The sequence below is a fragment of the Cavia porcellus genome, unplaced genomic scaffold, assembly GCF_034190915.1.
Source record: "Cavia porcellus strain 051 isolate PalLab524CR breed Dunkin Hartley unplaced genomic scaffold, mCavPor4.1 scaffold_16, whole genome shotgun sequence".
NCBI lineage: Eukaryota > Metazoa > Chordata > Mammalia > Rodentia > Caviidae > Cavia > Cavia porcellus.
The window spans coordinates 69621486-69636300 of record NW_026947499.1 but is presented as its reverse complement, the minus strand read 5'-3'; the positions used below and the strand labels follow the sequence as shown (position 1 = coordinate 69636300).

Here is a 14815-nt window from a genome sequence, read left to right as displayed (position 1 = left end):
GTCCAGAAACATCCACATTTAAAAATTAAGGATAAATAAGGCATGAGATAGAATATTTTTAGGTGTCTGCCTTGTGAAGTACCATTCCCCCTTTTTTATTTTATCAAAAGTGAGTTTTAGGGAGAGATGTTCCCTTTTAACTATGCCTTGACTTTGAGGGTTATAAGGTATGCCTTTTATATGATCAATATTAAGATGTTGACAGAAACTAGCAAAGGCAGAACTAGCATAGCCTGGTAAGAGGTATATAAAGAAACCACTAAAGATATTTATAGTTCCATGAACATATTTAAGATTGCCAAACTCAGGAATGTGGGTGACATCCATTTGCCATAATGCACTGGGGATAAATCCTCTAGGATTAACCCCAAAGTGTGGAATTGGGAGGTGCATGACACAAGAAAGGCATTTTTTTATTATCTGTCTGGCTTGTTTTCTAATGATCTTAATATAGAATTACAGAAAAATAAATGGTAAGAAATCAACAGATAATAAGTTACACATTGTCATCCTAGAAATAGCTGTGCAGGCTACAAAACCAAAGTATGTAAAGTGACATTCAAACAGTGACACTGCCAACAGCTCCGCCCAATGATCCAACAAAAACCCAATAACATGTTTATTAGTCCCACACACTTGCCTTCCATCTCCAAGAGGGCAAGATCAAACATATCAAAACAGAACAAAACCATTTTAACAAAAAGATTTAAAGAAATACAGATTTCAAAGCAAGTCCACTGGAGATCTTCATTGTTCATCTAATTGTCTCTACTTTCCTCCAAATAGTTGTGCCCATCTTTACGCACATTAAATACACACTGCATATTATAGAAGTAATCAAATATTACAGGATGATGAAGGCTCCTCAGGTTTTCAAGATCTGAGATTGGGGAAGACAACAATAACTACCATAGTGTCTCTCATTCTCCTTTCAGCGCTGTCCCCATCCTTACATATGCTGAAATTAAACTTAAGAGACTAGACCAATATCACTCCAATCAGTTAAATGGGTCAAAGTAATTGACATTGGAATCTCTATCTCTGGAGTCTTTTTGTAAAATGACCAGTCTCTCTACAGGTAAAACAGATTTGTTTATGCTTTTGAGATAAGAACTGTCTAACTGTAAACCCTTGCAAGCCAGCAGCCATAGCAAGGCCTTGATGACAAGCAGTTTCAATGTCAATGGTACCAGGGATTGAACTCACAGCCTTTTGTCGGGCAGGCAACTGTGCCACTGAGTTAAATCTCCAGCCCTGGAGACTGAACTCACAACTGTGCTTTGCTTAGTCACTGAGCTAAATCTCTAGCCCCTGCTTAATGTTCCTGAGGAACTCATATTGCCCTTAAATTGCTTTTGGCCTCTCTGTTGGCATAGGCATCCTCCACTATTAACATATTAAGGTCCCACCCATTGCCAGCTTGTGTATTGTGCCTGGTGATCTCTTTGCAATTTTTTGTATATTCTGATTTTTACAAAAGATTATCCCCACCCGATAAAGTCACTCGGGCCAATCTTTGTCAATCTGTAGGTGTGAGCCAATGAATTTAAAACAGCAAGAATGAAAGCAGCTGTAGGGCTATATTGGGCGACTGCTGTTTTAAAGCTGCCACTGTGAATGGCGTATGAGTCCTAATGACTTGTGGAGCTAGCGGTGTGGCGCCTGCACCATCTTGCAGCTGTGCAGCGCCATCTTGGGGAGGTACATTTTTTTCTGTCACTGGAAACGCAATATTGGGGAGGGACCCATGCTGATGTGGCGGAAGTGAGGCAAGTGCCATTTTAAGAGCGCAACAAGGCCTGCTGGAGGCAGGCACCATCTTAGGAGCACTATAAGGCTGTGTAGCTCAGAGGGCCTTGTGCGACCGTCTCCTCAATCTGAGGATCTGCATGCCTCTGGGCAAGCAGCTGAGAGATTAAATTCCAGTATGCAAAGGTGGTCACCAGAACCTTTTCCAGACTGAAAACCCTGTAATAATCTTTTAAAGCATCCCTTACTCTTTTCCACCTCTTGGTATCTATAGAACCCTCTAGGGGGAATCAAGGGCAAACCTTATGAATAAATTGAAAATACTGCAATAATTCTTTTGTTCTAACCCTTACCCCTCCTGTCTTTAATGCCTTTATAAGGCCTCCCACGAACAATTTGTGTTCACTCAATGCTTGACCCATGTCCAGGAAAGGGAATGGGGTCTCAGTTAACTAACCGTGACTCGGGTGTCACGTCAGGTGTGCATTTGCTTTTGGCCTTAGTCCTTGATTTAGTTTGTTTTTACTTCTCGCCGCAGTCTTTGGTTCAATTTGCTTTCACTTTCAGCTGGCTTTCTCCAATGGCTCCCTCGTTGACTCCTTCATGCCAGGAGCCCCCACGCTGGGCGCCACTTGATCCACCCTGCGGATCAATCCATGGGGTGTACCTGGAGAGGGAACGGGGATTAAATAAACACATGGGGGAGACAGAGAGAGACTGAGGCAAGTTGAGAGAATCTGATCAAGCCCTGTTTATTCCAGAAGTGATCACATCTTTTATAGGCCAAGGGCGGGCTGGTGGGACAGGAAGAGGCTACGGGGATGAATACAACAGGGTCATCGTCACATCCGGGTATGTGATGTAAGCAGGAGAGGATTATGGTTAATTTAGGCAGATGCATTGTGTCCATAGGAGAGAGAGAGGCAGGGAGGCAGCAATGGGGCTGTCACGTGGCTCCCTACAGGAAGCAATCCTTCCTAAGTCATTCCTAGAAGCAAATATTACTCTAGTACCAAAATCCAAGAAAGATGCAAATAAAAAAGAGAACTACAGGCCAGTCTCCCTAATGAACATAGATGCAAAACTTCTCAATAAAATATTGGCAAACAGGATGCAGGAAATTATCAAGACGATTATACACCACGACCAAATGGGACTCATCCCAGGCATGCAGGAATGGACCAACATACATAAATCAATAAATATAATCCACCATCTCAATATAGCCAAAAACAAGCATCACATGATCATTTGAATAGATGCATAAAAAGCTTTTGATAAGGTCCAATGCTCATTCATGATAAGAACCTTACAGAAAATTGGAATAGATACTCTTTACCTCAATATGATAAAGGCCATTTACAACAAACCAACAGCCAGCATCATATTATATGGCCAAAAACTGAAGGTATTTACCTTAAAATTAGGTACAAGACAAGGATGTCCCTTATCACTGCTCCTATTCAACATAGTACTTGAAATACTAGCTAGAGCAATTAGACAAGAGAGAGAAATAAAAGAAGATACAAAAAGAGAAAGTTAAATTATCATTATTTGCAGACAACATGATACTCTACATAGAAGACTCCAAAACTCATTTGCAAGACTCTAAGGTTTAATAAATAAATTCAGCAATGTAGCTGGATACAAAGTCAATACTCCAAAATCAATAGCATTACTATACACTAACAAAAAAATCACTGAGAGAGAAATAAGAGAAGCCACACCCTTCTTACTAGCATCCAAAAAAATGAAATACTTAGGAATTAATCTCACAATAGAAATAAAAGATGTATACAGGGAAATTTATAATACCCTGAAAAAGAAATTGAAGAGGATCTCAGAAAATGCAAAGACATCCCTTGTTCATGTATAGGAAGAAAAAATATTGTGAAAATGTCCATTCTCCCAAAACTGTTATACAGATTCAATACAATCCCAATGAAAATTCCATTGACATATCACATAGATCTAGAGAAATCATTCCTAAAATTTGTCTGAAATCAGAAGAGATCTAAAATAGCAAAGGCAGTTCTAAGCATCAAAGGCAAAGCAGGAGGTATCACAATCCCTGACTTGAAATTACACTAGAAAGATACTTTAATAAAATCAACTTGGTAGTGGAATAAAAACAGATCTGAAGATCAATGGAATAGACTAGAAGATACAATCACAACAACAAACACACTACCATCTTATCTTTGATAAGGTGTCCGAATATGTTCACTGGAAGAATGACAGTCTCTTTAATAAATGGTGTTGGAAAAACTAGCTCCCCATATGCTGAAAACTAAAACTAGACCCATGCCTATCAACATGTACTAAACTAAAATCTAAATGTATCAAAGATCTGAATATTAATAGAAACACTAAATCTGTTGAAAGACAAATTAGTTAAAAATCTTGAAGATATTGGGGTTGGTAGAGGGTTCATGAACATGAATCAAACTGCATGGGAAATACTTCCCAAAATCAATAGCTGGGATCACGTCTTATTTAAAAGTTTCAGCATGTCAAATGTAATCTCCAGCATAGTGAAAGGAAAACCTACAAACTGGGTAAAGATCATAGTGAACTATCCCTCAAATTAAGTACTACTGACTAAAACATATAAATAAGTTTTAAAAAATCAGACCCCCCAAATTCAAAGGCCCAATCCAAAAATGGGCATCTGAGATAAATGTAGAGTTTACACAGTTCTCGGACGAATAAATACAAATGGCAAGTAAATACATGAAACAATGTTCATCATCATGTGTCATTAGAGAAATGCAAATTAAAACCACATTGGGATTCTATCTCACTCCAGAAAGAATGGCCAGGATCAAGAAAACTACCAACAACAAATGGTGGAGAGGCTGTGGAGAAAAAAGGAACTCTCCTTCAATGTTGGGAGTGTTGACTGGTGCAACCACTGAGGAGGTCAGTCTGGAGATTACCCAAAATTTGGGATTGCAAGTCCCATTTGACCCAGCTATTCCACTTCAGGCATATTCCCAGAAGAACTAAAAACATCATACCACAGTGATATTATGTGCACCCACGTTAATAGCAGCACAATTTGAAATAGCCAGATCTTGGAAACAACCTAAGTTCCCATCAAATGATGCATGGATAAAAAAATATGTTGTTTTTATACAACGGAGTACTAGTCAGTTATAAAGAATGATCACACTGAGATATTTATAAATAAATAGATGCAACTTGAGACCATACTCATAAGCACAATAAATCAAACTCACATGTATTAATACCATTTAGTCTCCTTAGTGTAAGAAATGGTAAGAGTACATAAGATTTTATGGCAATCATGATTCCCCATTACATTGCTTTGAAGGCTTATAATGTTTTCATTCATTAGTTGGAATAGCTTTATTCTGTTTGGTTTGATTTTATTACATTTGATGGTATGAACAGCTATTTTGAAGAAAACAAGACATTATGACAGCCATTGCCGATTTAATATCATCTTGCTTTCAAGTCCTACCATGCATTTTTCTTCTGTTTCCATTGGTTCTATCATGTTGTATCTTATTGGATTTTAATATGTGAGATAGTATAAACAAAATGTTTATGAGCAATAAAGATATAATATAGTAGAGATAATATAGTAGCCATTGTTAATTTTTGTTTTTTTGGTTCTGAACACCCTGTAATGCTTTCATTCTCTTGAGTGATTTTATACTATTTTGTTATGTTTGATACTATTACATGTGAAGGTATGATCAACTATTTCAAAGAAAGAGATATTATGGTAGCTACTGTTAATATCCGGTTGTCTTGTGGTGAGGTACTGTGTAGCTTACATTGTTCAGTTCCAATCAGCTTTGTTCTGTCCTCTTTTGTCTTAATCTCTATAAAATAAAAAAAGAGAAGGTAGTCATAAAAAATAATATACTGGATTAATTTAAACAATTGTTGAACATGAAAGATGCTAAAAGAAACTCAAATCATCCAGAAAATGGAATTATATTATTAGTATTATTATTATTGTTTGCTATTATTTAAATTTCTTCTATAGCTTGAGTTTTTGTTTAAGGTATGTTCTGAAAGCTTCAAAACATATTGCTAACAGTATAGGAATCATATATTGCCGAATTCTCAGTTGACTTTAAAGAAATAATGACTACTGATTGCAAACACTAAACTTACTTTCTATAATGGAAAATTATATTTTGTAAAATAAATGAAGAACATTTTTTGTCTACTCATATTCTGACATATTAATAAAATAATGCCATAACCAGAAGTCCACCCACCAGTTAGCAAGACAATATATATCTTGACAAAGTAATACAACTTCATATACTTTTCTAAATTTCTAGATACCAGTAATTGTAAAATGAATTAATTTTTTGTATTCGTTAAATAAATTAACTGAGAACGATCACTTAAATAGTTATATTTAAGTTCTTAAAGGTACAGTTTGCATTACATTGCACTGTCCAAATTTTGTCTTTATTGTATTTCTTTTTGTATTGTATCAAAACCTCTTCTCTGCTCTCAACCAAAAATGAAATTGGACTCAAATGGCTATATTTTCTGAAGTGCCTTCTTTAATTTTCTATACTTCATTTATAAAATTAAGGGTTAATTTTGAAGAATAATATTTATGTGGACTTCTTCAGCTTTAAAATGTATTTGAAATAAGGAACTATGAAATAGCTATATACGAACCTTACGTACTGTGTGAATTCTTTCATGTTTAAAGTATGTTCTCTTTACTCAGAACAGAATGTCAAGATATGCAATAGTTTATGAGTTGTGAAATAGTTGAAATATTATCTAATTTTAATTTTAATTGTAAATCAATATGTATTTATGTGAAGTGTACATATATGTATACATATTTATAAAATATATAGAGGTTTTTTATGATGCATTTTAATGAAAGCAAACTTTCACTCTGAATGCTCTCTTAGAAGCAAACACTTGTCAAAAAATTTGTTCATACTAGTTTAATAAAGAAAATACGTTTTCAAAGATCTTTCATGAGTGACATACTTTCCTAAGAGTCTTTGTATCTTACATTAAACATTCTATCATCTTTATTAAACTGATCTTCCCTTACATACAAATAGGGAATAATTTCTCTGCAAATAATAAGACCCAGTAGTTTATCTATGCTTTCTTCAGAGTACATGAACATTAATATAGTTTTAATATATACAAAAGTTCTAGAGATGTGAGATGCCCACGACAACACAGAAGCAGCATCAAAGCAGAACCACGCTGGATGGATAATAACTGTAGATCTATCTTGCTTGCCAGGAGCTTCAAAATCCAATTTAAGATAGAAATGCAATAAGAGTTCCAGCCAGACATGCTTCCTTCTTCCTTTTCTTTGTTCATGAGATTTCGCTTTCCATATTTTGTTATATTTTTCAGTCTCTCTGTTTTAATATTTTTTATAGTACAACATGTCTCAAATATAAAACTGTTAAAATATAAACTTTTCAATAACTTTTTGGTAGGTTTTTTAAAGAATATTATTTTATTTCCCAACAAAAAAATCTTCAGTTTCCTTTACTAAATTATGTGCAGGCAGGATTTTGATCAGCTTAACTCTTTGCCTTGAATCAGAGAGCAATATCAATGCTTGTGCATAACCTAAGAGAACAACCAAACCATTAGTATTCCAAATGATCAGTGATAAAATTAACCTATACCACAATACAGGTAGAAATATGTAGCATCGCCCCTGCCATTGCAACAAAAAAGGAGCTTGAATGGTTTCAAATATACGTGTATTTTTCAAATGCATGTCTTCACAGAGCTGCCTTCACAGAGCAAGTAATGAGGCTGAAATCTAAGATAAGATAATGCGTTTAGGGAGAAAGGAATCATGAAGATACCAACAGATTCTGGAAGAATAACCTTGGCTATAATACCCGATCAGCTAGTGAAAATTTAGTGTACCCTGGAGAATTCTGTACCATCTTACAGATTATTTCTCCAGAGAGCTGGCCAATGGAAGGAGTAAGACAGTGCCTGAGTAACTCTGCAGGTGTTGTCTCCACATAGAGACATTTGTTTCTTCAGATATTCATGCCAAAGCTACCCTATCAAGAACTAGAGAAATAAGGCCAGTGTTGGGGAACAGTCTCCAGATTCATTCCCTTGGCCATGTGGAGACTTACGCCCCCAGTCAATAGGAACTCTGTTCCAGGCAGCATCACCAGTGGCTGATTGCAACGGTCTTCAGCCACAAATCTAGTTGAGGAGCAGACAACCTACGGCAGATAGGCTGGGATTTTTCTCTTTGCTACCCAGTTACTCATGGGCTGTAGACTCAGTGGAACTCAGCATTGAGGTAGCGGGGAAATTGGGACTGCTCAACCAGTATTCCTCTCTTATGACATTTATTTATCTGATGTCACCCTAGAACCTCAAGGGTAGGTGTGAGGTCTTCCTGGAGGTGATTAGCCTGTGGGAACTTACAGCTGACTTGCTGTTTTGCGGGGTGGAAGGGTTTGATCCAACACAGTTGCACACTGGGGACATGACTTAGGAGAAATGTTCTGTTTTCCTGCCTCTGCGCTTCTTGCTTCCTTGTCACCATTCCATGAGCAGCTCCCTTCTGCTATTCTCCTGTGCAGCGCCAGCCTTCGGGCCAGGTGACTGTGACTGAAACTTGAGTCAAAATGGATCTCCCCTTACACTGTGTCAGTTATAGTGTCTAAGCAATGGGAATATAGCAAGACATTCCTCAACTCCAGAGAGTAAAAGATGGTGTGTTTATGTGGGGGTCGGAAAGGTAGGTAAGTACCAAGTCACTGCTGGCCTATCCAGCACTGGAAAGAGTTAGAATCCTCTAGTTTTTAAGTAAACTCCAGGAACTGTGGATAGCTGTTTGGGTCTAACCTAGCCCCAAGTGGAGGACTTAAACGTGGTTTGCAGCACTACACCAGTCATTATGAATAGCATACTAACCACAAATATGTAATAAACCTAGGTTTGAGGCAAACTTTTGTGCTGAATGAAGTAACAACAGTGATCACAGATTCAAAGAAAGTAGACAAATCATCTGAAAGTAATGGATGGACAGATACAAATAAGGGCAGATTACCAAGACTGGATACTACACTTCTTCACTATGTAGGCAGCGTCACAGGCAAATAAATATTCAGAATTGTCAGTGAACAATGATCCTAAAATAAAAGTCAAAATAACATGCTAAAAACAGATCAGAGGGTGAATAATATAGGGAAAATCTCTGATGGAGAATTCAAAAATGTATTATAAGAAAATTTAAGTTTCCACAAAATGCAAGAACGGCTTTGGAAGATGAAATATTTAGGTTGCATGAATCAGGAAATATTTAGAATGTGAGAGTGATATAAAGTTCATTCAAAGTAGTGATAACAGATAATATCCCAAAATTATAGATGGTTACAAATATTCACTTACAGGAGGTTCAAAGGTCAGCAGTCAAATTGTACCCAATCTGTAATCTCCGAGACATCTTACAATCGACTTGTCAGACATTAAAAGTGAAGAGTGCATTCTCAAAACAATAAAAGAAAGAAAGAACCAAGACTAAGAATATTCTAGGGGGCTGGGGATTTAGCTCAGCAGCATAAGCACCTGCCTTACAAGCAGGCAGTCATGAGTTCGATCCCCGGTACCGAATAAAAAAAGGAAAAAGACAAAAAAAAAGAGAGAATATTCTAATTCATATAACAGCAAATTTCTCCAGAGAAATCATACAGATCACAAAGAATTCATGATGATATATTTAGTATTGAAGAAAGCAACTAATTAAATAAACAAATATGCAAAACTTACCAGCTGAGAATTCTGCACCCAATGAAACAAAACTTGAGATATGAAGGGAATATTTAGCTGTTCAGAAAAAAACATAAGTTGAGAGAATTTATCACCACCAGACCTGCTCTTCAAAAATGCTAAAGAAAATTCATAAAAATTCAAAAATGCTAAATAAAATTCATAAAGAAAATTCATGAAAACGAAAGGAAACGCTAATGCCTAAGAAGGAAATTTTGAAAAGTATAAAATTCACTGGTAAGGCAAAGCATATTAACAGATGCAGAATGTTTTATCATTGTAAATATGCTTCATAAATTACTTTTATCAGTAAAATGAAGAACTAAACCACTTTAAACTATAATACTGACAACATATTATGAAAGGCATAATGAAAAGACACAGAAAATCTATTATTTAAAAATATGTGTAGTTACAGAGGGTTGATTACTTTTTATTAATAGTATATTTTTTACTGTTTCTTTTTGGTTCCTTTTCCTACCTTTATGATTAATATTTAGATGCTTCCATTTTAAAATAGTTCATTATAATTAAAAGATATTTTTTCTGTAACCTTATGATAACCAAAAGGAAAACTGTATAACATGTAAATCAAAAAGAATATGTAAAAAATCAAAACACACTAGAAAGAGTAAAAAACCAGAGGGGAGTAAATAAAAGGGAAAAGAAAGGACCTCAAAAACACAGGACAATATGTAACAAAACAGCTGTCATAATGAACTTACGTTTATCACTAATTTTCTTAAATGTGAATTCATTGATCTTCTAATTTTAACATATTAAACAATAGAGTGGATTTAAAGAAAAACCAAAATTCAGGTGTATGCTGATTACATGGAGCTAATTATAATTCTAAACACAGAGGGAAAGTTCAGACAAAGCAGGAGTAGCCACACTGATGTCAGACTAGACTAAAGGAGAAGCAGGCAGAAGAGACAATGAAGGTCAACTATAACCATACAGGGGTCAACTCAAGATGAAGAAGCATGATTCTAAACAAACTTGCATCAAAAAAACAGTCAAACACATGGAGCAAACTTCAGTAGATCTAATAGGAGAGATAGCTCCCAATATATTAATGGAAAGTAAATTTCACAGAAAGTCATAATAGAAACATTAAATTTAAATGCCTCTATTTGACAAAATGATCATAAAGGTAACTATACAACATTCTGTAGAGCAACTACAGAATATGTATTTATTTCTACCACATATAGAAAATTCTCAGGTGGATCATATGATAGAGTGTACAACAGGAGTCCACATCTACAAAAAGTGAAATTACAGAAATACAAATGTGAAAATACTAGCTAACAAAAAAAAATAAAATAAACAACTTTGAAATCTGCACAGGTTCCTAAAACTTGAGCAGCTTACTTCTGGACAAAAAGAAGAATGAATCTAGTAAAAAAAAATCAGGAAAAAAATGTATAGGCTGTTTGAAGCAAATGAAAATAAAAATAGCATACTGAAACCTAGTAATGTGTAGTAACAATAAAAGATAAGCTTATGTTAAGAAATTCCTGTATGCAAAAAGCATATATAAAAAAATCTATCAGTGTACCTCAAGATACTAGAGAAACAAAGACACACCAAATTCAAAACTAGTAAGAGGAAATAAAAAATATCCCAATAGACATAAATGAAATATAGACTAAAAAACTACAAAAGATAGGAGAAAAGTATAAGTTAACTGAATCATAGGCTAAGGAATTGAGAAAGACAACTCCAATAAAACCAAAGAATAAAAAGGAGAAATTACAACTAACACCACAAATACAAAGGATCATAGAGATTATCACGAACTGTACACCTGAGAATTTGATAATGTAGATGAAAACACAAATTCCTGGATTAACAAACCTTATCAGATTTGAATCATCAATGAACATAAAACTGAGGCATATTGGCAGTGAATATTGAGGTCAACAATGAAAACTCTATATTGTAAAGGACTAGATAGCTTTAGCACTAGATTGGATAAAATATGCAAGGAAGAACTGCCAGTATTGCTTAAATTATGTTAGAAATTTAAAATCTGCATTTTCTTCCATATTCATACAAAAACGATATCCAAATCAAAAATGTATCACTACAAGAAAAAAGTCTACAGACCAACATGCTTAATTAACAAATATGCAAAAATTTCATTACTAGCAAATTGAACAAAACAGCAATTCAGAAAGATTATTTAACATGATCAAATGGAATCACTCCATGGCTGTAAAAATGTTTCATGATAATGAGGATGAGCCAGGTACAAAATATGTAAGATGTCCTTCAAGAGCATGCCTCAAATGATTTTGTTCACCAACTAGGGCTCTCTGCCTAAAGTTTCTCTGACCTTGCACTATTGCCAACAGCAAAAAGACCAATGCTTCAATGCACACAGATTTGGGAGACATTCAACATCCAAAGAATAACCTGCTAAAGAATACTTACTTTGGAAAGAAAATTGGAGTAATTTGTGTTGGATAAACTAGATATTTGCAAGTAGAAGAATGAAATTCCTATATCTGACTTTATAGAAAATTTTTAAACATCAGCTTAAGAGCCAGTATTATGAAACTATTAGAAGAAAAGAAGATAAACTACTCAGGATATTAAAATGTGTAAGGATTTGACCGCCAAAGTCATAAAAAAGGCAATAATAGATAAATGGTGTTATACCAAAACTAAAATACTCAGTAAAAAAAATGCTCAGTAAAAAAAAAAAAGTGATTAACAGAGTAAAGGAATAACCAATGTAATTGAAAATATGTTATTTTAACACAACATGTAGCAAAGGATAAACATCCAAAATATACAATATGATGAACTGAAATAACTTGATATTAAGGGATGCAATTACTCAGTAAAAGTAGATTTAAAGCTAGAGATACATTTCTCAAAAGAAAGCATGCATATGACTAATAGGTATTTAAAATGTTCAATATCCCTAGTCATTTAGGAAATGCAAAAGATACCATACTAAGATATCATGCTGATCCAATAAAAATGAATAATACCACAAAGACTAAAATAAAAAGTGCTGTTGAGGATGTGAACAAAGGAGTAGTCTTGGACACTATGTGGAAAAATAAAATATTAAAACCATTATATAAAACAACAAGAATTCTCTTTCAAAGTTAAAAAAACAAAATAAATGTGACCAGTTATCCCATTATTGAATACATATATAAAATCAGTACTGTCAGTATATTGAATAAACCTTTATACTTTCATAATTATAGCAGGATATTAAGTTCCTCCATTACAATCGTGTTAGTACTTACTTGATTTTGCATGTTTATTAGCATTTGCTTTATTTGGTTGGGTTCACCAGTATTTGCTGCATATTTATGATTATTACCCCTTATTCTGATAGTTTTCTCTTAACAAGTATATAGTACCCTTCTTTGTCTTTTTTGATCAGTCCTGGTTTGAAGTTCATATTACCTGTAAGTAGGATAGTTACCTTTGCATTTTTTTCCTGTGTTCCTGTGGCATGAAGTATTATATTGGCATAGTTTGACTTTCTATCTATGAATTCCTTTTGGGTTAAATATATTTCTTGTATGCAGCTTAATTTTCAGTCTTGCTTCTTAATCCATGCTGCCAGTTAGTTTCTTTTGATTAGCGAATTAAGTCCATTTTCATTGATGGTTATAGTTGATAAATATTGACTTATACTTCTTATACTATTTTCCTATTGTTTTCACCTGTTTTTTTTCTCCTTTGTTCAATTGCTTGTTCTGCCTGGTGCTTTCTATCTATTGGTGTTGTTGATATTGTGGTCTTCCTTATTTACTTACAAAATATCCTCCAGAGCATTTTGGAGAGCTTTTTTAATGGTCATGAATTTCTTCTGTTGTTTTTGTCATGGAGACATTATTTCTCCACTGATTTTGAAATAGAGTTTTGTGGATTCTATCAGTTGAGGTTGGCTGCTGTTTTCTTCATTCCTTGAAATGCCTCAATCCAACCAACAAAATTCGCCAAAAGACTTTGAGTTTAGTCAGCAGCATCAGTTGCTTCGCTGGCTGCAATATTATGACTCAAAAAAATATCATTCAAGTATACCAAACACAAGCAACCTGAGAGAGAATTTATAAAAAGAACATCTTTCACAATAGCATCATTAAAAAGAAACATTTAGGAATCTGTCCAACAAATGAAGTAAAAGATGTATACACTGATAAGTAAAGTACTCTAAAAAGAGGGATCAAAAAAGACATTAGAAACTGGAAAGATATTCCTTGTTGTTGGGTAGGAAGTACAACCATATAGAAAATGGCCATACTCAAAAAATTCTTAAAACTGTGTTGTACAATCTGACAAGCAACTTCACAAAACTAGAGAAAACTTTCCTAAAATTCATTTGGAACCAGGAGAGACCTACAATAGCAAAAGAAATCCTAGGCTATAAAGCCAAGGTAAGAGGCATCACAATCCTTGACTAGAAATTATACTACAGATCTGCTGTAACAAAAAAACATCATAGTGCTGGCCAAAACAAACAAACAAACAAACAAAAACCACAACCAAGCCTGATATTAGCGGAAATTAGTAGATGCAGAAACAATGCCAGGCACACTCACTCCTCTTATCTTTGGCAAAGGCCCAGACACATTCACTGCAAGGAAGATAGCCTAATTAATAAGTGGTGCTGCTCACTTCCTACATGTCAAAGACTAAAACTAGACCCAGGAGTCACACCATGTATTAAACCAACATTGATATGGATCAAATATCTAAAAGGTAAAGAGTACTATTAAACCTGCTATAAGAGAAAATAGGTAAAATTCTTAAACTCATAGATACAAGCAAAGATTTCATGAACAAAATTCCAATTGCATGTGAAATACTAGGAAGACAGAACAACTGTGATCTTATTTTATTAAAAAGTTTTTATACCGCAAAAAAATTACAAACAGAGAAAAAACAACCCATAGAGTGGGAAAGAATTTAGTCACTTGTTACACAGGTGTGAGGAAAAGGAAACTCTTCTCCACTGTTGGAGATTCTTCAAAAAACTAGGGCTAGAAGTTCCATTTGACCTAGCTACTCCCCTTCATCGTATCTCCCCAGAAGAACTAAAAACATACCACAGCAATATATGCACACTCATGTCAATAACAGCACAATATGTAACAGCTAAATCTTGGAAACCACCTAAATGTTCATCAACTGAAGACTGTATAAAGAAAGATGTTTTTAAAAAAAGAGTACTACTCAACCACAAAAAAGGATAAACTTGAGACATTTCTAGGAAAATGAATGCACCTTGATACCATGC

The 14815-nt window shown here is 34.6% G+C and overlaps 1 long non-coding RNA gene across 1 annotated transcript in view; it reads right to left on the bottom strand.

The window, feature by feature from the left end:
• Positions 1-595: 595 nt before the first annotated feature.
• The window catches only part of LOC134470813 (uncharacterized), a 48555-nt gene continuing 34335 nt past the window's right edge, over positions 596-14815 (bottom strand). Inside the window, exons 3-5 of the long non-coding RNA XR_010039975.1 lie at positions 9538-9594; positions 5556-5603; positions 596-2416 (exon numbers count right to left, since the gene is read on the bottom strand). This is a non-coding gene — a long non-coding RNA (uncharacterized LOC134470813). The remainder of the gene's footprint in view (positions 2417-5555; positions 5604-9537; positions 9595-14815) is intronic.